Genomic DNA, 18,327 nt, shown 5'->3' with positions numbered 1-18,327 from the left:
GAGGGGCCTCGCGCTGCCGACGTCAGCGGGGGAGGAATCCCGCTTTAATTGTCTGCGGGCCCGGGCCCGCTGCTCGGCTGGGGTCGCAGGGGTGCGCAGTGGGGGAAACTTCCCCCAACCCCCGGCGCCGCCGCGCCCTTCGCACCACCCTCTACCGGCCCGTCCCCGACCCCAGCCGAGAACGGAAGGGGTGGGGTGGGGAGAGGAGAGTGGGCCGGGCCGCGGCCTCGGACTCCTGGATGGGCCACCTGCGTGGTGTCCCCAAATCTCCGACGGGGCTCGGGGCGTGTGGGAGGCCACGGAGGACCCGGGAGACAGAATTCGGCTCAACCCGCTCGGCTGCACTGAATATTCGCGGGGCCCGGACCCGGTCCCCAAGGACTCAAGTCGTCCACACCTGCGTGCCGGGTGGGGAGCGCCGGGAGCAGAGCCTCGCTACGTCGCTAAGTCCCGAGAGGGGGTCGCGGGACCGCTCCAAGTTTCTTAGATGTCCGTATGGGGTTAAAAAGATGCTGTACACCCCAGGTCTGGGGGCTTCCCACGCCCTCGTTCTTGACTCTCCTGTGCCCTCCCCCACCCCCCAGCTCCGAGCTTTGGGGACTGGCAACGTCTCCTGGGATTGACAGCCCCCACCTCGTGCCGGCGGGGCAGGCGGGCACTTTCGGAGGCGTCCCTTGCGGATTAAGCCTTTCCTGCCAGCCGAGCGGGCCCTATTCCGGGCAGACGGCGCCGCCGGAGCTGGACGGTCCCACCAGCCCCGGGGGAGGTGCCACGCTTCCGAGGGGACCCTGCAGGCGGACCCTTTCGCGCTCTCCGAGCGCCTTCCCATCGCGGAGATGTGAGGGCACGTGTGTGTCCGTGTGCGAGTTGCAGTGCGTTCGTGTGTCCATGTCTGTGTGTGTCCGCGTGTGTGTTGGGCTTTCTGGACCCCATGCACCCCAGCTGTGCCCACTTCTCTGCCGCTGGGGAGGGGTCCGGGACTTTGGGAGGGGGCGTCGCACCTGCGAAGCTCCACACGATGGTAGGTTACTCATAGTCACCCCACTCACCCGCCCACACACTCAAGCCGTTTTTCTGGGCAGCGGCGCCGCGGGGCTCGGCTCCCAGATTTCCGTCCAGTTTTCAGTGCCCGGTTCGGGGCTCCCGACTACGGCCTGAGACCCTGGCCCGTCCCTGGCGGTCAGAGCCAAAGGCGCTTCGGAAACCTCCCCTCCCAGCTCCCACTGTACAGAGGAGGGCACTGAGGTATCAAGACTCCGGGGTTCGGCTCGATGCGACAGGTCGAGCCAGAGCTACAGTCGCAGTCGGGGCCGCCCGGCGGACACCCCCGCCCCACGCCCCGAGCCCTTCATTCCGCCTCCTCTGGGCTCTGCGATGGCCCCGCCGTTGGCAAGTGCGCGGGTCCCTGCCCGGAGGGACCCACAGGCAGCTCCTGGGTGCGGAGCTGACTTCCGCCCCGCGGGTGGGAGATGAAGCCAGCTCTATTGAGACCTTTTTGATAAGCCACGACCTCCTCCCTCTCCGCAGCCTCCTCCCACCCCCTGCCCCCCGGGCTACCCGCGGCCAGAGTCTTTCAGCGGCGCCAGAGGGACCCCGCGACCCGCAAGCGGCTGTCCTGGGCTTGGCGCGCCTCGGTCCTGGGCTGTGCTGGGTTTCCGGCCCCGGCGGCCGCGCTCGCCCACCACGGAGCCCTGAGACCTGCCGCAGCTCACCGCCCGGCCCCAGGCCGCGGGAGGGGGCCGGCCACGAGGGTCCTACGCGTGTCTGCGACCGGAGCGCCCCATGCCTTCACGCGACTCGGGAGGAATTACCCGCGCGAGGGGCACCACGGCTTCTGCCCCGACTCCCATCCTGACACCGGATGGGGTCACCCCCCGGGCCAGCGCTCCGCTCCCCCCACCCCGTCACCCCCGGGTCAGCGCCTCCCCCCGCCGCGCTCCCCCGGGCCAGGGCTGCGTGTGGCCGGAGGCCAATTTCCGTGGGGCCCTGAGGGCACTGAGGGACAGCGCTCCGCAGAGATCGCGTGGGCGCGGGAGAGGAGCCCAGCTGGGCCGGGCGGAAGGTGTGGACGGAGCGGGAACCCTGGGCTGGGTCTTGCGTCCTGAGCCCCAGGAGCGGCAGGGGCTTGCCCGAGCAAGGCAGGGACCTGGGCTTTTACCTCCACAGGAGATCTCAGCGGTTGGCACTTGGCACTTGGGCACTGAGGGCCAGACCCCGACCCCCCCCATCGGCTCACACCCACACACACACACACACACACAGAAGATGGAGTAGACTGAGTTGGAAGGGGAGGAGGGGCCCTGGGGCAATGTCCAGGGGCAGTGGGATCTCTGGGAGGGAAGTATGGAACCCTGAGGGGAGGACACTGCGGTCAAGGGCCCAGGACCCTTTGGTCCCAAGGGCGACCTCTGTGGAGCTCTCTGTCTGCCAGAAGGCAGTATGTGGGACACCAGTGCAGAAACGCTGTGCTCTGCTGAGGGGCTGGTGGGGGGCACACTATGGCAGCCCTCTGCCTTCTTTAAATCTTTTAAACTGGACCCAAGACCCTGGGCAGGAGAGATTCAATCTGGGTATTGTTTGCAGTTTCCTCTCCCTCCCTAGAGTTCAGGAGGTACCTGGAAGTTGGGGACTAGAAAATCAAGGACTGCCTTGCCCAAAACCCTCAGAGGAAGAACAAGTTGCCTAGCTACCTGGTCTGAAGGTCTCATATGTGTACACCCATCCTCCCGACCTGAGCCCCGTACGTCAGAACTGCAGCAGGGAGCGGGGGTGGGGGGGAAGTGCTGTATACACACTTGCAATGGAGTTGGGAAAAGATGTGGCAGCATCACACAAGTATATGGTTCTCCCACCTCGTGGATGCAATAGATGTGAAGAACCTAAAAAGCATAGGTAATAGTCAAACGTAGTAGAAAACATTAGAAAGTGATGAGTTCTATGTGTTACCTTCGTTCTTAATATAATTTATATAATTGTAAGTTTGTATAATTTAAATTTTAATGATGACTGTGTTTAACAATCAGCTTGCAAATTCCTGAAAATGTAGCAATCAGCTGGAGCCAGCCAGCTGGGCACGTCACTGGTGGAAGAGGATGGAGAGGCCTTCAGAGGTTAAATTGGGGGGTGGGCAGGTACCTCGATGTAGGGAAAGCAAAGGGGGCTGGAGAAGTGTGGCCGGAGGCTCCCCAGCTGTGGCCAGCGTAGTAAAGGCAGGCAGGCATAGGGAGGCTAAACAGGTGGGTCGGGCACTGTTCTGAGCACGTCAGTGCTGTTGAGGGTCTTTACCCAGTGGATGGTGGGAGCCCACCCAGGGAGGGTGCCCAAGCCTGGTTCTGTGCCCAGGACCCTCACCCATCCTGTGGTGTCCCCTGGCCCTGTTCTCTTCAAGGGCCAAGGCCATGGGCCAGCCTAGGAAGGAAAGAGCTACCCTCATGGCAGGCAATAGGGGGGTGCTGGGTGGGTGCTGGGAGGGCACAAGGAGGACCTGGGAGGACCTGGGAGGGCACTGGGAAGAGCTGGGAGGACAATGGACCCAGGCCAGTGCCCACCCACCACTTGACTCTGAGCCCATCTAGCATGAGGGTCCACCCCGCCTTTTGAAATAGCTCTCCCTGCAGAGGGGAGGCTAGGGAGTGGAGGGGGAGGCTGGAGAGTGGAGGGGGAGGGCCAGGCAAGGCCCCGGGACCCCATCTGGGAAGAGAAGAAGGCAGAAGTCCTCACTGATCTGGCTCTGGACACGGGTGGGCTCCTCAGACCAGAGTCAGGCCCATGTCACTGCTAAGGACACGCCATGGACCCCGCTGGGTGAGCTGGCGTCTCAACTGGGATGGGAGGATGCTGTGGTAATGTAAGTGGCTGCTGTTTTAAATGCGTGGGGACACGTCTGCCATGCTCCTGAGTTGATTTTTGTGTTTGTTTCTGTTTTTGGTTTGTTTCTGTTTGCAGCAGCCCCACAGTGCTGGTTACGATCTGTTTCTCAGTCTGGGTGCTGCTTTCGTAGGGGTGTTCACTTTGTGTCCAGGAAGATGACTTATGCACCCCTCTATGTGTGGTTATTTGGGGGGGCAGCACCCACAGGTTGTCCCTGGAGCAGAGGAGACAGGCTTCTGGCTGCTACCAGGTGAGAGTCAGCAGGGACCTCTGGCAGCCAAGCCCTCACGACAGAGCCAGGCCATGTGACTCCCATGTGAGAAGCCCCTGGGCCCAAGGGATTGGGGATGGGGCCACTCTGACAGAAGCAAGCCCCATGGGGCCTCTGACCCCTGGCCTGGAGTGGCATTCCTGACAGGCCCCATCTACCCACTCTGGTGTGACGGGGACAGGTCCCTGCTGCCCAGCTCTGCTGGGGGAGGCACCACACCAGAGCCGTCCCCTCTGCCCTCTCCTCAGACACCCCTGCGGTAACAGCCTTATCTTATAAACAAGGAATTGTCCTTTTCAAAGCCCTCTGTCCGCGTTCATTCATTTGCCTCCCTAAGGCATGGCTGGGCTATTGTCCTTACTTGGCAGATAAGGAAACCAAGGGAAGTCCAGGGTCTCCCACATGTGCAGTGAAGGCAAAGCTGAGGGGCAAGCCCTGGCCTTCACACTCCCACCCAGCTTTCTCCCCGCCCGGCACAGTCCCCCCTCTCCCTGCCCACCCCACTACTCCCCGGCTCAACCCTGCACCCGCATGGGAAAGAGCTCTCAGACTGGCAGGACTGGGTGGCAGAGAGGAGGCCCAAGAAGGGACAGTGGCCCATCCTGCCCACACCCGGTGGTGGAGGCAGATCAGGCCAGGTCCCGGGCTGAGGAGCTGCTCACCTGCTACCCTTGGAGGAGAAGCCGCCCTGCTTCACCACAGGGTGTTCAAGTTCATGCCCATTGTGTGAATACAACTATCCCTGCGGCAGCCACATGGGGACTAACAAGTCGTGGGCCGTGGTCATTAGCATTGGACAGTGGGGTCCCCCCACCCTGGGCCTCCAGACTCCCTGCACCCAGGGGCATTTCCCACCCTGAGGGCCCCCTTCCTCTGAGCCAGCCTGGGCAGCCATCAGCCCAGTCTGGCTGGAACAGAGCCCTGGGTGGCCTGCCCTCCTCTGGACCGAGCCCAATGCTGGAATCAGGTGGGGAACGGGTGCTTTTGAACTTGATGACTTGCTTACCCCAGTAAACAGGAGTTTACAGGCATAAACTTACCATCCTGTCTCGGTGAAAACTCACTTTTCTCCAAGCAGGGGTTTCTGGCCCCAGGCAGAATCGTGGGCACTTAGTACAGTGTAAATATTCATCAAGTGTGCTCTCAGTTCAGCACATATTTCCAGAGCATCTACTGAGGGGCAGACCCGGTGCCGGGGCCAGGGATGAACACAACAGTCTCTCCATCCTGAGGGTGCTCAGCCTGGTGGGCAGATGGGGTACCACGCACCTCCAGGGCGGGATGGCACTTGAGTGCCCCAGGCCAGGGCAGGCGGGTGGGTTGGGGTCGAGCAGTCGGGGATTTCCTGAGGAGGTGATACCAGAGCACGGTCTTGAGGAGCGAGTGGGGAGGGAGGTGGCTGGCACGAGCAATGCCGGGTGAGGGATGAGGGGTGTGAGTGGAGGGAGGGGACGTCTTCCATCTTCGCAGTGTAAACTGCAGAGCTGGCTGGGAAGAGGCGTGGGTGAGGGCTGGCAAGTGTGTAGGAGCCACAGTTCCGTCCTGTCCATTTCATCCTGTCTGCAAGGAGGCACAGCTGCAGTGCCAAGTGTATGTAGGAGGTTCTGCCTGGGAACCTGCCTGGGAGGGCAGACTTGAGGGGGACACTGGCTGAGAGGCTGCTGCTGGGCGATGAAGGGTGGGAAGGAGTTTGTGGCAGGAGCCAGGGAAAGAGAGACGGACTTGAGAACGTTTGAGGAGATGAAATCTTCAGGACTTGGTGATGACTTGGGTGTGAGGAGTGAGCAGAGGGAGGAACCTGGGAAGCTTCCTGACTCTGGTGCCGCCCACTGAGTAGGGGAAGGTCTGGAGGGAGGGAGAGACTGTGAGTTCTTGCTGGGACATGTCGCGTTTGAAGTGGTTATTCGACAGTCAGGAGGATATTAAAATGATGGGGACCAGGTACTTGGCCCCAAACCCAGTACTTATTAGACTATCCATATTGTCCAATGAGGAGACTAGTCCTGAGCCAATAGGGACTACGGGTCAGTGGGGAGGTCGGGGCTGACAATGGAACCTCGAGAGCATCTTCAGCACGGTGGAGTTATAGCCAACCAGTATAGAGACCACCCAGAGAGAGGATGGAGGAGAGCTCCTGGGACCCCACTGCTCAAGAAATTAGTTAAGATTTCTGATCTCTTGAGAGTGATGCCACTGGCGACAGGTCCTGGCACTCCCAGCCATTTGCATGGTGCCCTCAGACACCAGCGTGCTTCCCAGCACTGTGCTCCCTTCCCTCCAGGCAACGGAACTGGTAAATTCAAAAGCCAGGTCTGGAGCGGTCCTGGAGACCCCACTCCAGAAACCCATTTGTATCCCTTTGGTTGGCTCCCTCGAGCTAACAGCATCTGGCTGGTGCGGTGGGTGCTGGGGCCGCCAGCCCGCTGTGTCCTTCCACATCAATTTCACCATCTGCCACAGCCAGGAGAGGGCATATGAAATACAAAATGAGCCGAGGCATAAAAGTGTTTCAGAATAAAAATGGTCTGTACCGGCAAAGGATTACAGTGATTACAAGGCCTGTGCCTGATTCCATCACTCACACCTGGGAGGGGAGGGGCATGAGCTCCTGCCTCTCTAGCCTCCTCCTCTGGGGACTGGGCCACTGCGAACAAGGCTCACTGGACAGAGGCCGCAGGCTGCCAGGCACCGGCGAGGTCCCAAGAGCCCTGGGGGACCTCCCAGTGCACCAGAGAACACGACACAGACCAGTTCCTTCGTTCCCTCATTTGATCACGGAGGGAACTGTGAAGCAGTCACAGCAGGGGCTATTACATTTTATTTCCCCCATTTTACAGACCAGGCAATCGAGTTTCTTTACGTTTCAGTGTCTTGGCTTAAGCAGCACAGCTAATTCTTGTAATGTAAGAACTGACCTTCTGTTTCCAATCATTCATTCATTTATTCATTCAGTGAACAGTCAGTCTTCCAGTATCTGTTGTGTGCTGCCGGGAACTCTCCCAGACAGTGGAGATGCAAGAGCTTTCCAGCTAATTTTTTTAAAGTTGATTTCTTGGTTTTAAGTTTCAATTTCATGTACTTTTCTTAAAACCTTGTTATCTGCTACCAGCAGTTGTATTAAGATCCCTCTAAGGTGGTGGTGTCTGGCTGGGCCGAAGCATGAACCCATGGCTTTCTGGTCTATCAATATCAAAAAAATGCAGTGGGCACCCTCTGGGGCCGGGTGAGGCACGTCGAGAGGGAAAGAGACTCAGCATGTGAGCTCCAGGGTCACAGCCTTGGCCACCAGCTGCGAGACTCTGGGTGGATGTGAGGATGACATCAGGTGGCACAGGGGAGGCACTCCATGGAATGAGCACGTGATCAGTGGTGGTGGTGGTTATCATTTTCACAGTGATGTCGTTGTGCTGTTGGCAGCACTGGTCCAGTCCGGGGAGGGTCTCCAAGCCAGGAGGGGAGCTGACATGACGTGCAGGAAGCAGAGAGCTGTTTTTCCGTTGTGGCTGTGCTTCCCATCTCTGGTTTTCTTGATGCTGAGTCAGAGTTAGTGTCCAAACCTCTCAGATCCTGCGGCATGTGGACATGTCATGGGGATGAAACAGGAGCTCTTGGGAGAGGAGTCCTCTTTAAACACCCGTTGTAGGGTGTGTGTGTGTATGTGAGAGAGAGAGAAAGAGAGAGGTTTGGGGGAGGGGTGGTCAGAGAGGAGAAATCTTAAATTGTCATAGTGGGAAGAAAACAGAAGAATGAAGGAGTGACATCCCCCTGTTGGTTGTCTTAGGGTTGCAAAGCCTCTTTTCTGGGAAGATTTTCATTCCCTGTCTGCACAGGGACAGCCCAGTGCCCTGGGAGGTAGGGCTGCAGCAGGAAACTGGTTAAAGCCCACCCTCACCCTTCCATCCCACCCCGACTCAGGACCAGCCCCATCGGCTGACAGTGACTCCGGCAGGGTTCCCTGGTCCCCCAAGCCAGTCAAAGCTTAGCCTTAGCCGTGACTGTCTCTGAGGCTCTGAGGGGAGGCCAACCTCCCAGGGAGTACCGTGCATCATGCTTCCTGACCCCTCCTGGTCACCCCGTCCGTATCCAGTGGGGTGGGAAGTAAATGTCTCCCCCCGCTTTTTTTTTTTTGGACACACTGTGCAGCATGTGGGATCTTAGTTCCCCGACCAGGGATTGAACCTCTGTCCGCTGCAGTGGAAGTGCAGAGTCTTAACCACTGGACTGCCAGGGAAGTCCCAGTAAGTGTCCATTTTTATTCCTTCTGCCTTGGCTCTTTACTCGGTGATACCCATGGGCCAGGACAGTGCTGGGCACAGGGGGTGGCACGGGGAGGAGAAGCTGTCCCCACCCTCAGGCCGGGGTAAATCGACCTAACAAGGGATTCTTGAAGAGTGAGGAGCTGCGGCCAGGAGTGTAGCTGTCACCTCTCATAGCGGCCACTGCCTGGTGTCTGGGCTGCACAGCCTGCGGCCAGCTCCCCGCCCCCACCCCCGACTGTGCTGCAGCCCAGTGGTCCTCGCTTCCTGTGGCCCTGGGGCTCCTTTCTGCTCTGCACACTCAAGTGCACACCTGGAAGTGTGGGGTGAGGCCACAGTGGACCAATGGCGTAAAGAGTCAATGGATAAGAACCTTTTCCTGCCCCTGGGGGGGGATGGCCCTGAGTGGTTCATAAGTCTCTCAGGAGGTCCCCTGGGATTGAACACCTGGTGCCCAGAGCAGTGGCCAACTCTGTCACTCATCCTTGCACTCCTGTTTCCCCCTGGACCACTTCACAGATAAACCACCTATGAGCCTCAGGCTCTACCTTTGGGAGAGCCCAGCTGACTCAGGGGCATCTTGAGGAGCACACAGCAGGGCTCCCACCCAGGCAGGGGATCAGGGAAGGCCTTTCCAAGGGAGTATCCTTTAAGCTGAGCTCTGAAGCGGGAGTGAGACTTGTCTAGGCAAAGAGGTATTCTAGGTGAGGAAAAGCAGCACGACGTGCAAAGGCCCCAAGGCAGCAAGGTGTTTGAGAGTGGCAAGAGCAGAGCATTGGATGAGCAGGGGGTGGACATGGAGTTCAGCAGGGCCTTCTTTGTAGGTCACACTAAAGGGTTTAGACTGCACTAGGGGCATGGGGAGCCACAGAAGGGTTTGGAGCAGGTGACTATTTTTTAAAAATTGAAGTTGATTTTACAATGTTGTGTTAGTTTCAGGTATACAGCAAAGTGATTCAGTTTTTTATGTATATATATATATATATATATATAATATATATGTTATTACAAATATTGAATATAGTTCCCTGTGCTATACAGTAGGTCCTTGATGTTTATCTATTTTATATATAGTAGTGTGTATATGTTAATCCCAAACTCCTAATTTATCCCTCCCCCAACCCTGCTTTCCCCTTTAGCAGCCATAAGTTTGCTTTCTATGTCTGTGAGTCTGTTTCTGTTTTGTAAGTTCATTTGTGTCATTTTTTTAGTTTCCACATATAAGTGATATTATATATCTGTCTTCCTCTGTCTGATTTACTTCACTTAGTATGATAATCTCTTGGTCCATCCATGTTGCTGCAAATGGCATTATTTCATTCTTTTTTATGGCTGAGTAATATTCCATTGTATATATGTACCACATCTTCTTTATCCATTCATCTGTTGAGTCGATGGACATTTAGGTTTCTTCCATGTCTTGACTATTGTAAGTAGTCCTGCTATGAACATTGGGGTGCATGTTTCTTTTTGAATTAGATTTTTCTCCAGATACATGCCCAGGAGTGGGGTTGCTGGATCATATGGCAACTCTAATTTTAGGGAGTGTTTTTTGGCCGCACCGTGCGGCATGCGAGATCTTAGTTCCCCATCCAGGGATTGAACCTGTGCCCCCTGCAGTGGAAGCGTGGAGTCTTAACCACTGGGACTGCCAGGGAAGTCCCTATTTTTAGTTTTTAAAGGAACCTCCATACTGTTCTCCATAGTGGCTCCACCAATTTACATTCCCACCAACAGCGTAGGAGGGTGCAGGTGACTATTTTTGAAAGCTTCTTCTGGCCACTCAGTGGAGGATGGATCCTGCACTGGCACCAGAACAGACAGGGAGACCATTTAGGAGGCTGTCCTGGTGACCAGGTGGGATGACGGCTTGGAACAAGGGTGGAGGTGGGGAGAACACCCAAAATTATGCCATGTGCGAAATCAGCACCCATTCTATGTGAAGTCCAAGGCTGACCGTATTTAGCTCTGGCCTCCGTGACTGTCCTGGTGGATTTCTTATGGACCCAGCAGCCTGCTCTCCCCTCCACAGGCCTCTGACACAGCCCTGCTGCCCCCTTTTCTGTCTGCTTATCCCTCAGATCAGTCTGGGGACATTCCCAACACTCAAGTCTGGGGGCATTTTCCCAGCTCCAGCCAGCTGTCTCATAACCCCAGGCCTTTAAACAGAAGTGGAGGAGGGACGGCAGTGCTGCCTGTCCATACCACGTGAAAAGCAGCTCAGATGTCTCGGACATGCCCCTTAGTGGCCGGCCGAGGTGCAGGCTGCACACTCTAGTCTTAAACCTAAGACAAGTCACTCGATCTCTGAAGTCTTGGTTTCTTCATCTGTGAAAGAGGGATGTTCTCTGCCTCCTAGGAAATCATGTCGAGGGCACAGCATGGACCAGTGGTGGACCAGCAGTGGGACTGGCACAGAGGTTCTGGGGGTCCAGGAGGGCAGCTCCTGTTCAGGGTTGTGGGCTCATCCCCCGACCCCACCCCAAAGTCTTCTCTGACCATAGGTGACCAGGCACTCAGGGGTGCTTCCAGGGAGGCTCTTGCAGGCCCAGCTCCACTGGCCTGGAGGGGCCAGGCTGCTTGGTCCAGCCACATGCGCTCCAGGTCCTGGGCGGGCTGTGGGCGCCCTGCAGAAGGGGACCCCCATCAGAGTTGGACAAGGCACAGGTGGGAGAGTAATGCAGCAGGGCAGAGACCTGGTCACTGGGAAGCCCACCTTCTGATGGGCAAACTTAGGCCCTGCTGCGTGGGCAGCTGTCATCCCAGGTGGGGAGCATCATATCCGACCCCATCTGGAGGTACCCAGCCCAGCTGCCCCTTTAAGTGAAGGATGCCTCAGAGAGCTGGGTGGGGGAGCTCAGAGCCTGCTTTGAAGAATTGAGCTGCATTTTGCTGCAGCATCTGGCTTGCAGGCCCCAGTGCTCCCTGGTGGATCCTCTCCATCGCCCCTCTCTCTCTGTCTTGCACGCATACACACTCCCGTCTCCCTCCTCTCCATCCTTTTATCTCGGCCTCACACTCATAGTATTTGGGTCTGTGAAGTCACTGCTTCTTTCCCATGACTGCCATTTATAGCTGGCAGTAATGAAAGGCGCCCATTTTAAAAAAAATAAATTTATTTATTTTATTTTATTTTTGGCTGCGTTGGGTCTTCGTTGCTGCACGTGGGCTTTTCTCTTGTTGCAGCGAGTGGGGGCTACTCTTCGTTGTGGTGTGCAGCCTTCTCATTGTGGTGGCTTCTCTTGTTGTGGAGCACAGGCTCTAGGCGTGTGGGCTTCAGTAGTTGTGGCACACGGGCTCAGTAGTTGTGGCTCACGGGCTCTAGAGCTCAGGCTCAGTAGTTGTGGCGCACGGGCTTAGTTGTTCCGTGGCATGTGGGATCTTCCCCGACCAGGGCTCGAACCCATGTCCCCTGCACTGGCAGGCGGATTCTTAACCACTGCGCCACCAGGGAAGCCCAAGGCGCCCGTTTTACATTTGCTGGGCCCCAACAGCACTACAGAGACACAGATCCCTTTGTTGCAAATAATTAATCTGGTTCCATATTGCGTAACATCCTAAAAAGTTTTCCAGGGCAAGCTCCCGCCGGCTGGACACTGTGATCTCATCAATATTGCATGGCATCGGGCACTACTGTTATGCGGTTTCATTAAAAATTTAATTTGTGGTTTAAATCTGCAGTGTTCCCTTTAAAAGGATATAAAGGGAGGGAGAAGCTTCGTGTTGGGGGTGAGCAGATCTTGCGGGGAGCGGGGATCCCAAGCCCCAGGAGAGGGAGGAGGCCTTCCAAGGGCGGGAGCAGCAGCCCCTCTCTGATTGGCCGCCGGCCACAGCTGCTGCTGCTGTTGCTGGAGGGGGGGTGACTGGACCATTCATAGAAATTATTTCTCCAGAGCCTGTACTGTTTCCCTTTCTATATCAGCCATGGGGAAAGGGCAGCTCCTGGGAACCCAGACGCTGGCGGAGGGCTGGGGTGGCGGTGGGGGAGGCTTTCACCAGAGACCCTGGGCCCCTCCAGACCAGAGTTGCCACCCCACCCCAAACTCCTGGCTGTGTGGCCTCTTGCAAGTTACCTGCCCTCTCTGAACTCTGGTCACCCCCCACTGCCCCATAAAGTCAGTGCTATGATTCCCTGAGAATGAGTGAAGGGCCTCCCAGATCTGAGTCAGCACAGCCTGTGTCACTGTCACCCCCATGTGGCTGTGGGGCAGGTGGCCCCTAGTGACAGGGTGGCTGTCCACAGGACCCCTGCTGGGGATCACAAGTGTCTGAAAGGCCACCATAAGTCTTATTTCTTTATCTGGACCTCACTCCCTCCCAGAGCAGACTTGGGTGATGCCACCAGCCCTGCAGCTTATAGACTGGGATTTCGTTTCCAATGAGGGGCCTTCACTGGGGGGTGGGGGGTTGCTTTTGCTCTTTCCAGGGAGGGAGGGGGAGGCCCGTGAGAGCTCTGATTCTGGTCGGGAAGGGGAGAGAAGTGAAGTGAGGAGTGGGAGCAAGCACAGATGGGCCAGAAGAGACACTTGGGCAACTTTCTAACGCTGCCTGGGCGCCTCTGCCTGAGGGCACTTCAGACCCGCAGGCCCTGGCGAGGCCACTGACTGTCTCGGAAGGCAGGGATTTGTGCATCCGGGGCTATCTTCTGACATTGTTCCAGAGTGATTAAGTTAAGCCTCCTGGGGCCAGCTGGAGAGGGAGGACAAATTGCTTTGTAAAATTGATTTGCTGCCGTAGCATTTGTAGCGTGCCTGGGGCATATCCACAGTGGCAGGTGTGTTGGTGCTCTTCCCTCCCTCACACGGGGGTCTCACCGGCCATGTGTACGCCGGTCACACGCCATGTGTCCAGAACATGACTTGGGCACCACTAACCTCAGTGCGCGTGTCTGTGTCCACTCATGGTGGGCTCATGGTGAATCCTCAGTGTCTCAAATACCCACACGAGGCAATGGCCACCCACAGCTGCAGTCTGCTGGGAGACTTGTCCCAAAGACCCCTGGAGGGGTCCATTTCTGTGGGCAATAGCCATGGGTACCACAGGGGCTAGAGCTGGGATCTAAACATCTGAGACTTGAAGGTTCCCTAAGAAGAGGGGCAGAGCCAGTGCTGGACCAGGGTCTCTGGACCCCGGTGGGGCCTTTGCAACAGCTGGGCTGCCTTTCCGCATTCCTGGGGAAATAGGACAAGGCAAATATTGTGGTTTTCAAAGAATCTGTGAGCTTGGATGATGGTGTGATGAGACCCATGGACCACACAGTTGGGCTGCTGAGGGCCATCCAGGGAAGGAGGACATGCTGGGGCCAGGGGTCCATCCAGACAGAAAAGCATGGCTGGCATCACCACCCAGATAGAAAAAGGACAGATGGTTCCTTTCTGGCAGGTCTGCCGTGCATTAGAAAGCACATACTTGGTAATGGAGCATCTTGGCCTGGCTGTAGCCCAGGAAACAGGACTCAGGCCCTTGGGCACTGCTGGTTTCTTTGCCTGCTTACCAGGCACTCTGGGAGCACAGGCCAGTAGTGTCTAGAGCATCCTCCAGACACTACTAGGCAGTGGGAAAATGGTCAGGGATCCTGGCAGTGAGAGGCAGCTTCGGCATCATGCCTGGGCCAGAGCTGGCTCCTCTGTTCAGCTGCTGTGTGACCTCGAACAGGTGACTTCACCTCTCTGAGCTGTGTCAAGTGTTAAATTAGACAAGACTCATAAAACTCTGAGAATGGTGTTGGTCTACAGAAATAAATTAGTAAAGCTTAGTAAATGCTGATTATGATTTTTTTCGTCTTTCCCTTCCTCAAGATGCTCAGGTACTAGTAACACAGGGAGTGAAGGAGGGGCTGGGCCAGGGGCCCCAGGGTTAGGGGGCTCCTGCCAAGCCACAGACAAGGCAGGAACATGGGCCTCTGAGCAACATCTCAGGCTGGGCCCTTGCACAACAGCACCCTCCCCACCTTTTAAATTTTTTAATTTAAATTTTAAAATGTTTTAAATTGTGATAATATATAATAATATAAAATTTACCATTTTAACCATTTTTAAGTATACAGTTCAGTGGTATTAAGTACCTTCACATTGTTATGCAATCATCTCCAGAACTTTCATCCTCCCAAACTGAAACTCTGTCCCCATGAGACTCTAACTCCCCATCCCTCCTCCCACCATGCCTGGGCACCCATCATTCCACTTTCTGTCTTCATGAATTTGACTCCTTTAGGGACCTCATATAAGTGAAATCATGCATATTTGTCCGGTTGTGACCGGCTTATTTCACTTAGCATAATGCCCTCAAAGTCCATCCATGTTGTAACAGGTGTCAGAACTTCCTTCCTTTTCAAGGCTGAATACTATTCCATTGTACGGATGGACAACATTTGGTTTATCCACTCACCTGATGATGGACACTTGGGTTGCTTCCACCTTTTGGTGATTGTGGGCGATGCTACTATAAAGGTGGGTATACAAACATCTCTCCTAGACCCTGCCTCCACTGATTTTAAATATATACCCAGAAGTGGGAATTTCTGGATCATATGGTCCCCACCCCTCATTAGAAATGCAGGAACTGAGGCTACACAGAGGAGCTCAGAGGCTTGACCAGGGACCCAGCATCCCCACCTCCCAACCCCTGGCCTCCAGCTCCTCTGTGGCCTATTCCCAGGCCTTCGGGAAGGCTCCCTGGAAGAGGTGAGATGTGATGGATGCACTGAAGCTGTGATGCTGTCATCATGGGGAGGGGAGCACTGGGCCAGGATGGCAAGTGGACAGTCACCAGCCAGGCATGACTCAGTGCTGGGAAGGCAGATGTGAAGAGACAGACGAGGTCTCCCAAGGGGAGAGACAGACCAGGAGCAAGTTCAAAGGCAGCAGTAGGAGCACGGGACCGCAGGCTCCGGTCCCCTCTGCATCTGGGCCGGTCACCCGAGGCACGAGTGGGTGCTATCTGCCCCTGGCGGCCACCTCAGCATCTGCTCGACCTCTGGGGTTCCCCCATCCCCCACATGGGAGGCCCAGATGGCTCTCCATGGCTTGGATGAGGGGACTCGGCAGGAAGGGGCTTCTGCTGCCATGCCCTCTGTCCCCAGGGCCTGCTCAGCTCTCTGCAGGGTCAGCAGAGCCACCTGGTCTTGGTGGAGATGCCGGGCTCTGCCCTCCCCAGGGCCAGTCCAGCCCCAGAGTGCAGTCAGCCTGGAGAGGCCAGGGACCTGCCCCCAAGGTCTCTTCAATTTCCTGATAAGAACTGAAGGGCTCCTCGCTTCCCAGGGAACCCCCATGCTGACAGGTGGCTCTGGTGACTGTCCTCGGTGTGTTTTCCGAGTGCTTCCATCTCCTAGTACAGGTGGAACCACACTGTCCCCTGTGGCTAGAGGCCTCCTGCAGTCAGTGAATCAAGCCTGAGCATCACTTCAGCCCAGGGCATTTCAGAACCCCACACACCAACCCTTTCTTGTCCCTGTGGCATAGCAACTGGGTCCCCGAGTGACCGAGGTGAAAGGAGGCCTCGATTGACCTGCGGGGGACATACCTTGGGAGGGAAAAAGAAAGGACACCCATCATTTGTAGTAACTGACATCTCGGGATGCTGTGACTGTGGTATGACCTAGCGGCCGCCTAGTCCTGCCGTCCTGACTGACGAGGTGGCCGAGGGGTCAGCCCAGCTTCCCAGGTCCTGCCCATGCTTCGTTCTCCTGGCTTCTGTTTTCCTTTGAGGAAACCGATACCCGTCCAACAAGTTTCTTTTCTGCTTAACTTGACCCCAGTTAGGCTTTGCTCTTTGCAACCAGGAGCCTGGCCGGGAGGAGGCTGTTTCAACTGTTACCAAGCAGCTTATCACTGCATGTGGGCGAGGCAGTTGGGAGGAATGGAGGGGGCCTGGGTTTCAGACACAAATGAGGATCATTGGAGGAAGAGGTGGCGTGGTGGTGTGTGTGTTGAGAAGAGCGCTAAAGGAACTTTCCCACCTCTGAAGGCCATGCGGCTGAACAGCTAGAAGCACAGCTTTGCCTACACGGCCCCCGCCCTCCACCTCCCCCCACAAGCCTGGGTTTGGATCCTAGTGCACCGATGACCAGCTGTGGGTGGGTCCTTGCTCAAATTCACCTCTCTGAACGCCAATAAGCACATCTGAAATATGGTGATAACAAGACATGGGATTGTTGGGAAGACGGCAGGAGAGGAAGTATATGAAGCATCTGACACAGTGTCTGGACGTAACATATTCCCAGTTCACCATCATAGTACCGTACATCAAGGCCAAGGGTGGTGTGCAGCAGCCGTGACCCGCAGAGTCAGGCTGCGCCTCCTTCTTGCCATCTGCGAGCCCTCGGCCCCAGCTGCCCACTTGCACCCCTCCCTCCACAAGGGAGCCCGGCCATCCTCTCCAGCCCACCCTCCGGGACAGAGCTGAGTGCCAGCGGTGGGCTCTCAGTGTCTGCGGCCTCTAAGATTTCTGTGTTTGGGATGCCAGCTTCTTTTACTGTTGTTAAAGTGTTTTGCTGCTGGGAAGCCTCGAGCATCTCCACAGAGGGACATAAATAAAGGCAATAACCTGGCCATTAGGAAGTTTCGCCTGGTGTGTCCACCCTGGAGCGCCCTGGCATGCTGCAAGGCAGCCCTCGCCAGCGAGCGCAGGGACGGGTGAGAAGCCTCTCGTGGTCTCCGTTTCTGGGTCAGGTACCTCTTATTCTCTGGGCTGCAAACAGAGTGGGGGGTGGGCATAGGAAATGTGCCCCCCGTCAGGGTGGCGTGGGAGGGATGGGGGGCAGGCCACCCCCAGGATGGAGCATAGTAAGCGCGGTGAGGCGGGACAGAGGGTGACATCTCTGAGTGCTGCTCTCCACGGCCCTCCTTCCTCCCCCAGCTGGACGTGGAGCCTGCAGGTGGGGCGTATTGCTCAGAACCCAGAGCTGAGGCTTGGGGCTGGCAGTGCAACCTGGTGGCTGTGGGTGTGGGCTTTGGCACCAGGCCAAAGTTGGTGCAAGTCCTCGTCCCTGTGCAACGTCTGTGCCACTGGGCAGGTCCCACCAACTCGATAAACTTTGGTCTCCCGTGTATAGAACAGAGACGGTGATGGTCTCCACTCCTGGGAGCTGAGCCCAGAGCCACCAGCGCCCGTAGAGGGGGTTGGCACACGTGCAGCCTTCAGCTCTGTCCTGCCCTGGATTGTCCCATGCAGGATGTTTGGGCTGAGGCCCGGCTGCTCGTGGGGTCCCTCCATCTCCCACCCTAACACAGAGGAGGCGCCGGGCCTGCCTGCTGGCAGGGACAGGGTCTGACCTCATCTTAGGTCAAAGATGGGACAATATTGGCTGGTGGCAAAGCTCCCCATGAGGGAGTCCCGCTGCTCCATAATGGCGGGGGTGGGTGGGTGGGATGCTTGGGGGCCTGGAATCAAGCTGGATTAGTTGAACCTGGCAGGCTTGGGCCTGAGAGGGCTCAGAGGGTCCCCAGGCTACTCCTCTGTTTTGATCTGACCACCGAGGGTTTCTACCCCCACCCAACCCCAGGCCTCTGTCTTCTTTTCTTTAAGAATTGTGATGGCACATTTTCATTTATTAATTTTATGCTTAATAACACTTCTTTTAAAACCCCAAAACTAGATGCCCGTGAGAAACAATTCACACTGTGTGGGTAGTTGTCAAGGCCCCTCAGATGCGACCATGTGGCCCCAAACCCTGACAGTTCCCTGGGGGTGTTTCCTGGGGCTGCTGAGCCTGGGAGTGGAGGTGGGGAGATTCGGGGCTGCAAAGCTGAAAGGGAGCAGAAGGTGGGACACAGGGGGAAGAGTGGCAGAGGAGAGGACATCACTTAGGGTGCCCCGGGGCCATCCCAGGATGCAGGCTGGAGAGCAAGGCCAGCCTGAGGTGGGTGACATCCTGGCATCTGTGGGTTCACTCCAGCTGTGTGCTCCCCAGGAGTAAGAGCAGAAGAGGGC

At 56.7% G+C, this 18,327-nt stretch overlaps 1 protein-coding gene across 1 annotated transcript in view; it reads left to right on the top strand.

The window, feature by feature from the left end:
* Positions 1-18,327, top strand: part of ENDOV (endonuclease V) — a 96,646-nt gene that overhangs the window by 64,472 nt on the left and 13,847 nt on the right. The window lies entirely within an intron of this gene.

Source organism: Mesoplodon densirostris, chromosome 18, assembly GCF_025265405.1.
Source record: "Mesoplodon densirostris isolate mMesDen1 chromosome 18, mMesDen1 primary haplotype, whole genome shotgun sequence".
Lineage (NCBI taxonomy): Eukaryota > Metazoa > Chordata > Mammalia > Artiodactyla > Ziphiidae > Mesoplodon > Mesoplodon densirostris.
The sequence above is the reverse complement of the archived record's forward strand: the minus strand, read 5'-3'. Positions and strand labels throughout refer to the sequence as shown.